Here is an 8627-nt window from a genome sequence, read left to right as displayed (position 1 = left end):
CCCTTGTCCTTGAACCCCTGGCTTCCTGCACCTGCAGCAGGTGGAGCCCGGCTTGACTCCAGCCCTGATGATGGACCTGGGTGCAGAGGGGACACCTGGTGACCTGTGAGGTCCGACCTTCAGTCCCTTCACGCAGGGAACATTTGGGGCTGTCACTCCTGAGGGAAGCTCTGAGTCTGTTTCTCTGGGGATTTGCCAGGGGAGAAGGTCATCCACCTGTCAGCCGGTAAGAGGGTTCCTTGCGTGTGAGGACAACCTCCTATCAAAGCCAGCAGCTTGCACAGCATTTGCTCAGGTTCTCTGAATGGATTAGTCATTCATTCATTCGCCCTATGCCCCTGGTCCACTGAACGCTGGGGACGGCAGAGGCAGCTCTGGCCAGTGGGGAGTCACACGACTGTGGGGGGCAGTCAGGCCTGGGGACCCTTGGGCAGTGTAGGGTACCGTGACCAGGGAGGGTCTACTTCTTGCAACAGTCCCTTTCCCTTTGCACAGAAAATAAGCTGAGGACAAGAACTGGCATGGCTGGCGTGGCTGGCGTGGCTGGCATGGCTGGGGCTGCTCAGGGCCTCTGTTGTTCAGCTGGGCTCGCACCTGAGGCTGACTCCTGGTCTCTGGGACAAGCTGATGGCCATCAGATGCCACAACCCCTGTCTGGACAGGCCTTGAGGACATGTGTCACCTCAAGGAGCTCAGAGAGGATGGTGGGGTGTCTGGGTCAGAGGTCAGGACCCACCTTGCACCTGCGGGCTTGGGTTTAGTCGTTTACCTAGGAGGTCGAGGATCATCCTGGCTTAAGTCCAGGGCACACCATAGCAAAATCTACCCTTTGGGAGTTCGTAAAGAACGTGCCTAGTTCTGGCCTCGTGGGTGTCGCCAGCTCTCCCAGGGTCCTGCTCTTCTCTGAGTGACCACTGTCCTCTGGTCTGATGGACGCCTGGGCATCTATTTCTATGAAACAGCCTGTTTGTTTCCATGTTTCAAATATTTATGTTTATTATGGAAGAGACATTACTTTTTCATGGAATTCTGAAGACTGTCTTTTTTGAAGGATAAGTAGGTTTTGGACAATTTGCAATTCTTACAACTGTCTGTAAATTTACATTACTGTTATAAATGAGAAGACCCTTCTGATATTCAGACACCTTGTTAAATATTGGCTCGTCATTGATGCCTGCAGCCCAGCTGGGCTTTGTGGTGGTTTGAGGTGTGCGTGGTTTGTAGCACAGTCGGCCTGACAGCTGTGCACGGACATTCCCCTCCCAGTGCAGAGGCATCTCTTTGGCACAAGCTTCAACCGTAAATCCAGAAACAAGCTTGTTGGCTTTGGATTTCATAGGCCAGGTAAGTAACCCCCCATATCTGAGGACTGGTTGAAATGTTCCTTTAATTTTGTCCAAAAATAAGAAAATCAATAAAGCAAGCAACAGCAGACATCATCACTTATGGGAAGTGCCTGGGGACAACGGAGTCGGCCTGAAGGATGCTGCTCGCGGAGGCAGGCAACGGCCCCTCAGGGCACAGACGCTTTGGACTCCGCCTGCTTCCCTGAGCAGCAGCGGCCAGGACCAGGTCCCTGTGTGTGGCCCTTGGTCCTGTTCATGTTCAGACCACAGCCTGCAGCTGTCCTCGTGGCCCCAGGCAGACACTGACCCCAGGGCACTGAGAGGTTCAATGCAAGGCAGGCACCACATGTGAGGGGCTGAGTGCAAGAGCTCAGGGCGTCCTCTCCGAGAGCCCTACCACCCTGGAAGGGTGAGGTGTGGGATTTCTAGGGTGGCGGGTCCCCCACCAGGTTACTTAAGGGCCTGTGTTCACTGCCTGGGCCCTGAAAGCCAGGGGTGAGCCAAGGCCCTGGTGCCTAGGCCAGGAGCAGGTGTCCCTGAGAACCCAAAGATCCCAGAGAGGATCTGAGAACCCACCGAGGAAACAGTCCCATCACACACACGGGAGGCAAAGCCAGAAAATCAACTTAAAATAGTTTAGAGACAGGAGGAGGTGCAGGTCTCAGAGCTGCCCTGCCACCGTGCAGCGGGGCCCTGGGTAAATCCTGACCAACACACCGACTCGCCAGACATTGCGGACTCTTCTGGGTCGTTCCTTGCTCTTTTGACCCTTTCCACTTTGGGAGGGGACGTTACAGTCCCAAGTTTTTCTCGTAAAGGGGTGTCCCCTACAGGACGCACCCTTGAGATCACAGGGACCTGGAGCCCCTTTCCAGGGGTTTCCAGAACGAGGCTGTGAAACATTTGTTCATCTGATTCGTATTTGTTGAATTCCTGCTACGTACCAGTCACCCGCAAGCATAACACGGTGCTGGTTGTTCTGCAGACTACACCCGGGCGTCTGGGAACCGGCACCCAGGAGAGCACCCCACACCGCTGAGCTGGACCGGCAGGTCGTCCTCTCTGATTCGCCATCCGCCTTGCAAGACCTGTCGTAGGAAGAGGAGTCTAAGTGAGAAAGGGGCAGATCCTGGAGCCGGGAAGGGCTCTGGGGGAGGCCCCTGACGCCCTGTGGGCTGACTGTTCCCTGGTGCTGCTCAGGAATCCCTGTGGGGCCCTCACATTTGCAGTGGGATGTGCTGTAGGTTTATGGGATCCCAGCGCCAGACAGAGTGAGAGGAACAGGACGTTCACACTGGTGTCCGAAGGTCCCGCCTGTTGCCTCTCAGACCTCTCACCGAGCTTCTTGACAGGGGCTTCCCAGACACTGGGTTCCTGGACCTGTGTCCAAAGGAGCATGGACTCTGGCTGGGGTTGCTAAAGCTTCAGACAACTGTCCCGCACGGCTGCAGTGGAGTGGAGCTGGGGCAGCTCCTGAGAAAAAGATGTTGCTGTTGTTTGAAGCCACTGAGGTTTTGCAGCCACAGGGGGGTGAGCGTTGATCTCCACCACGCCTGGGGCCGGGTCGGCCGGGACGAAGAGTGGCTGTTTCCCGTGTGGATCCTGTAGGTGGGGTTCACCGTCACTGGGAGGCCTCCTTCCGGGGACTTCACAATCATTGCTTTATTCACCTCGACGGCTCCTGTGAGGCGAGCCCCTGCTCCTCCCTTATTTAAGCATTTTAAATAATGGGTTTACACATTTCCAACTTCAAAATGTATTACAAAATCGTCACTCCTCCCACCTCCTCTCCCATCTGCTCAGTCCTGCCTCTCACAAGAGGCAGCTGTTATGACTGGTTCTTAGGAGACTTCCCAGAGGTCCTCGAATGCACCATGCCGTTCAACACAAATACACATTCCCCGGACTTTTACACAGATGGCAGGATGCTACAGACGCTTTTCTGCTTGTTACTTTAAAATGTTTAAATTTTCTTTCATTTTTATAATAGACTTTATTTTTAGGGCAGTGTTAGGTCTACAGAAAATTGAGGGATGGTAGAGAGAGCTCCCACACACCACGTCCGGTTTCTCCCTCTACCAGCGCGTGTTAGAACGATGCATTGTTACAATTAACGACCCCATGTTGACACATCATTGTTAGCTAAAGTCTGTAGTTTATTCATGTCCTTCGTTTCCCCTAAACGTCCTTTCTCTGTCCCCGGACCCATCCAGGGTCCCACGTGACATTTTGTCCCCGTCTCCATAGGCCTCTCTGGGCCGGGCAGTTCTCAGACCAGCTTTTGGTGACTGGGACAGTTTTCAGGAGGCCTGGTGGGGTGTTTTGTAGACTGCCTCTCTACTGGAATTGTTCTGATGTGTTTCTCGTGGTAAAACTGGGGTTTGGGGCTTGGGGAGGATGACCCCAGAGGTGAAGTGCTCTGCTCACCCCATCACGTGAGGGACTGACACCCGGCACGGATGCTCGCTGTGGACACGGGCCTCGGCCACGCGGCTGGGGTGAGACGGTCAGGTCTCCCCACGGTGATGTGACCGCTTTCCTTCCCTCTCCACACTTTTGGGAAGGAAATCAGTCTACACAGCCCACACTTGAGGGTTGCGTATTTATGTTTAATTTAATATTATTTCTTGGAGATCTTTTCATATGACTACAAAGAGAGCTTCGTGTTCTCTTTTACACCTCATAGTATTCTATTGTACACACCTGCCATGACATTTGACCGGTCCTCTGCTTGATGTGCATTTAGGACGTAAGTAGCATTGAGGACACATACTTTTTTTTTTTTTTTGAGACGGAGTCTTGCTCTGTCGCCCAGGCTGGAGGGCAGTGGTGTGATCTTGGCTCACTGCAAGCTCCGCCTCCCGGGTTCACACCATTCTCCTGCCTCAACCTCCCGAGTAGCTGGGACTACAGGCGCCGCCACCACGCTTGGCTAATTTTTTTTGTATTTTTAGTAGAGACAGGGTTTCACCAGGTTAGCCAGGATGGTCTCGATCTCCTGACCTCGTGATCCGCCCGCCTCGGCCTCCCAAAGTGCTGGGATTACAGGCGTGAGCCACCGCTTCCAGCCGAAGACACATACTTTTAAAAATATTATTTTTACATTGATTTGGTAAATTCTTAGAATTGCTGGATCAGAGCCAGATGCACTTACAATTTTGCTAAATGCTGTGAGCTCTCCTCCGCTGAAGTGTGTGCCGTTCCGCGCTCCCACCAGCAGCAGGCAAGTCTGGCGTTCACTGAGCGGATGTATGAGAACTGGTGTCTCAGTGAAGTTTTAATCTGTAATTGACCTTTTGCTGAATGACTTTGAGCATCTCTTATGATAAGGGGTCATTTTGCTTCATTTTTTGTGAACAGTTTGTTCATTGATCTGTTAGAGTTCCTCAGCAATAAAGATTAGCTCTCCGTCTGAGACAGGAATTGCTTGCATATTTTCCCCCGGTGTCATTTGTCTTTCAACTTTGTTTTGTTGTAGGTATTTTGACCTTGAAAAAATATTTTGGGTAAAAACTTTTCATCTGTTGTGCAGCTTCTGGGCTTTGTGGCGGGAGGGGGGAAGGGCTTCCCCAGGCTGGGTCCTGGGGGCCCCACGTGCTCTGCGTTCTGCAGTTTTCTCCCTGGCGTTCACACCGTGGCCCTGTAGGGTCCTGCCAGGGGCTGGGGTGAGGTGTGCATCTCACTGAAGGTGGTCACCTAGTGTTTGAACATCGTTACCAATAATTCGTCTTTTCACCACTGACTTAAGGTGCTGCCTTTGCCACATACCAGCAGCTCATACACGGATTGAGGTTTTTTTCTGAACTATATTCTGTTCCATGAGTCTGGCTAGGCAGGTGCTAGGAAGTAGTTGATACCTTGCGCCTGTTTTGCGGACTGGAACACTGAGATAGAGGCAATATCTTGCCCGTGGCCTGACAGACAGCAGAGTGGCGCCAAGCTTCAGGCCCCAGGGTCCCATCACGTGCCCCCTCTTCCTGCCTCTGTGTTTATCATCTGGGTTCCTTCTTCCCCTCACTGGTCATCGTCAGGAATGACTAGAAGGCAAAGCATCCCAGTTGCTTATCTGTGAGCTCACACCAAAAAGGCACCAAGTTGTCCAGGGCCCACAGAGGAGCCGCATGGTACCGATAGGCCTCGACACTTCTCCCTGGAGGGAACTGTTTCTGTTAAAGAACTTCACCAGACGGTTCTCTAACCCGAGGTGGAAGTTCGAGGTGGTCATTGTCTTCTGCTTCTCCTACACCCCCACTAGCTGCCCGGCCTTGCACATCTGGGGTGCCCTCTGCCCCTCCCTGCTGGGATTTCCGCACCCATCGCCCACCTGTGGACGCACAGCACCTGCTCCGTGTCAGTCCTCTCGGAGACGTCCTGACCCTGCAGGCAGACTCAATGGCATCATCTCTTGAGGACCACTGGCCTCCTCATGCAGCTTCTGTGGGACTGAAATAAGGTGTCTGCACATCTTCATCTGCTAGCTGAGCCCAGAACACCTTGAAGCCAGGGCTAGGCTCTGTTTCTTGGCGTCCCCAGGGGTCAGAACTGCAGTGACTGACTACTCGGGGAACTGACTGAGGGGCCTCAAGGCTTTTAGAGTTTTATGAATTGCAGGTATTTCTTTAGCTTAAGACAAGCTGCATGCGTGTACAGTTTTATTTAACTTCTGAAAACCTGGCCTTCTGTCTGAGTCTGACTTCTGTGTCGCTGCATAACAAAGGTGGCTGTGGGTTGTCTGGCGCTGGAGGAGTCTCTATGGGAGCTTACTGAGTCCTCGCTGCCCCAATTCTCCCCACACCCCTATGTGCCCAACACCCTACACCCACCGAGGCCCAACTGGGCAGAATTACCAAGCAGGTGAGGCTGGTTGCTCATTCTCCCCAAAGTACCCTTCGTCGAGTCTCTTTCCTCATCCCTGTTCTCCCAGCTCATGGTCTGCCGACCCCTTGGGTGTGTTAGTGACTCTGGTTTTGGTGTTTTTCCCAAGCTATGATACCCAGCTCCTCCCGGTGCTGCCTGCAAATCCATCCACCCTGGTGTCTGAAGTTTGCCTGTGGTCTTTGGCCAGGGGCTGTGGAAGGGCCTCCGGGGACTGAGGGTCTGGACCCATTTGGGGTCATTGAGAGTAAATCTACTTGTTAACGGGGGCATCCTCCTCGACCCATTCCTCAGGGCCCCACATCCACGCTCACCAACTGCACATGCAGACCAGGAGGTGCATGAGCTGAAGACTGTGGGCCACCGAGTCATGGCCTCGGAAGGAGCCACAGTCCACCAGGCCGTGGATCTCAACACGTGGTGGGGAGAGGGCCCGACACGGCCACATCAGTACAAGTGGCTTTCGTAAAGTGCACGTCTCACACGCACAGCCTATGTGTGGCTCCTCCCAGGTGCCCGCACCCATGGGTTGTTCCACAGCGGCAGCGTCTCACGCAGATGCCAGGTAGCAGTGACAGAGGCTCGGGCGCAGGCTGCAGTGCGACGGCTTTGTTAGGGAGACAGGGGTTTGTCTCAGCTGTATCTTCTTAGGGAGTTACCTCCCAGGCATATTAAAAGCACCATGCCGCATGGCACAGAGCGATGACAAATTCCTTCAAGAAAAAGGAACCCTAAAACTGTAAGAACTTGAAGGTCTGGTCTGTGCTGGTGCAGTTTGTCCTGAGCAGGGGTGGGGTCTGCCCGGCGTTGCTCCAGCTGCAGGCTGGGAGCTCCCTGGAGCCCAGTCACTCCCAGCCCTCATCCTGCACCCCCACACCCGACTCTGTGGCCTGCATGATTAAAGCGTCGGGGAATTAAAGGGGGGAATTGGAGGGCAGCTGCAGCTAGCCATGAACAAGGATGCACTTCTCCTGGTGAACGATGCTTGTGGGGTGCCCTGTCCCCTAAGGACATCTGAGTAAGAGCCAGACAGATGGGAGAAATCTGGGGATTAGGAGACCCTCAATTTCTCATCCCTGTGGAACTACATGGAGCTTATTCTGAAAATCACCTTCTCCTGCCTCCTCTGAGGTGACTTAAGAACTCCATTCCCTTCTAACCTGGGCTTCATGGGCCCTTCTATGGAACCCCAGGCCACTGGCTGCCTGGAGTGACCATGTCCACTTGTGTCAGCCAACACGTGAGCCTGAGAGGCTGGAGCTCAGAATACACCCTAGGGCACGGGGACAAGTCCTGGGAAGTGATTGGAGCTCTGTTTGTCATTTTCCTTCAACCAGCAAGTGTGTCTGAGCCAAAATAGAAGGATGGAGCAGAAATTCAGAAGCATCTCTCCTGAAGACAGGCCAGCGTCCAGCTTCCTGTCACTCACTCAAGAGCGTTGGGTGCCTGCCGGGGGCTGCATCGGCTATTGCACCTAAGCTACAGTGAGCAGATAGGCAACGTCCCAGTGCTCCAGGGATGTGTGTTCTATCGGGGCAGAGACAACAGCAACAAGCATTCAAGAAACGCCACAGAGTGCTGTGTGCTGTGTGCCAGGTGATGCTCAGGGAGGCCGTGTGGGCATCTGTGTCAGAGTGCCAGGTGCCAGGTGTCAGGTGCTGTGTGCCAGGTGATGCCAGGTGATGCTTAGGGCGGCCGTCTGGGCATGTGTGTCAGGCGGGCTGCTGGGTGCTGGGAGTCACTGCCTCACCCCTAGGGCTGAGGGGTGGTGGGTTGTTGGGCTCCCCATGGGGGTGACAACCTAGCAGTGATGGACGGCCATGCAGACATGTGTTGGGCACGGAGCATCCCTGGTGGTGGAAGCCCTCCCATGCTGGCCTGCGGGGCAGGGCTCTGAGAGAGGACACAGGATCCCTCCCTGCATGCCTTGTCTCTGCAGATCAGCTTCATCTGCCCCCACCCTGGCCCTCACCGCTCAATCTACCATCATTAGACCCACCTGCCCCCACCCTGGCCCGCACCGCTCAATCTACCTTCATTAGGCCCACCTGCCCCACCCTGGCCCTCACCGCTCAATCTACCTTCATTAGGCCCACCTGCCCCCACCCTGGCCCTCACTGCTCAATCTACTGTCATTAGACCCACCTGCCCCCACCCTGGCCCTCACCATTCAATCTACCGTCATTAGACCCATCTTCCCCCAACCTGGCCCTCACCATTCAATCTACCATCATTAGACCCACGTGGTTTCTTGGTGATTAAATGTGTGTGTTGCTCTCTGTACATCCACGAACTGCAGAAAGAGGTTTTTCTCATTGCTGTGCTAAATGAAAGTGTAACTTTAAAAACAGTGAAACTATTCCTGCACGAGAGAACTGTGACTGGATTCCGCCAGGGAGGAGCTGT

At 54.0% G+C, this 8627-nt stretch overlaps 1 long non-coding RNA gene across 1 annotated transcript; it reads right to left on the bottom strand.

Moving 5' to 3' along the window:
• Positions 1-4416: 4416 nt before the first annotated feature.
• LOC108520859 (uncharacterized) lies at positions 4417-8198 on the bottom strand. The gene is made up of 3 exons (XR_001883041.1): positions 6536-8198; positions 5671-5789; positions 4417-5383 (listed from the first exon to the last, which is right to left on the bottom strand). It is a non-coding gene; the product is annotated as an uncharacterized LOC108520859 (long non-coding RNA).
• Positions 8199-8627: the final 429 nt, after the last annotated feature.

The sequence above is a fragment of the Rhinopithecus bieti genome, unplaced genomic scaffold (genome assembly GCF_001698545.2).
Source record: "Rhinopithecus bieti isolate Rb0 unplaced genomic scaffold, ASM169854v2 scaffold_56100, whole genome shotgun sequence".
Taxonomy (NCBI): Eukaryota; Metazoa; Chordata; class Mammalia; order Primates; family Cercopithecidae; genus Rhinopithecus; species Rhinopithecus bieti.
This window is presented reverse-complemented; position numbering and strand designations above follow the sequence as displayed.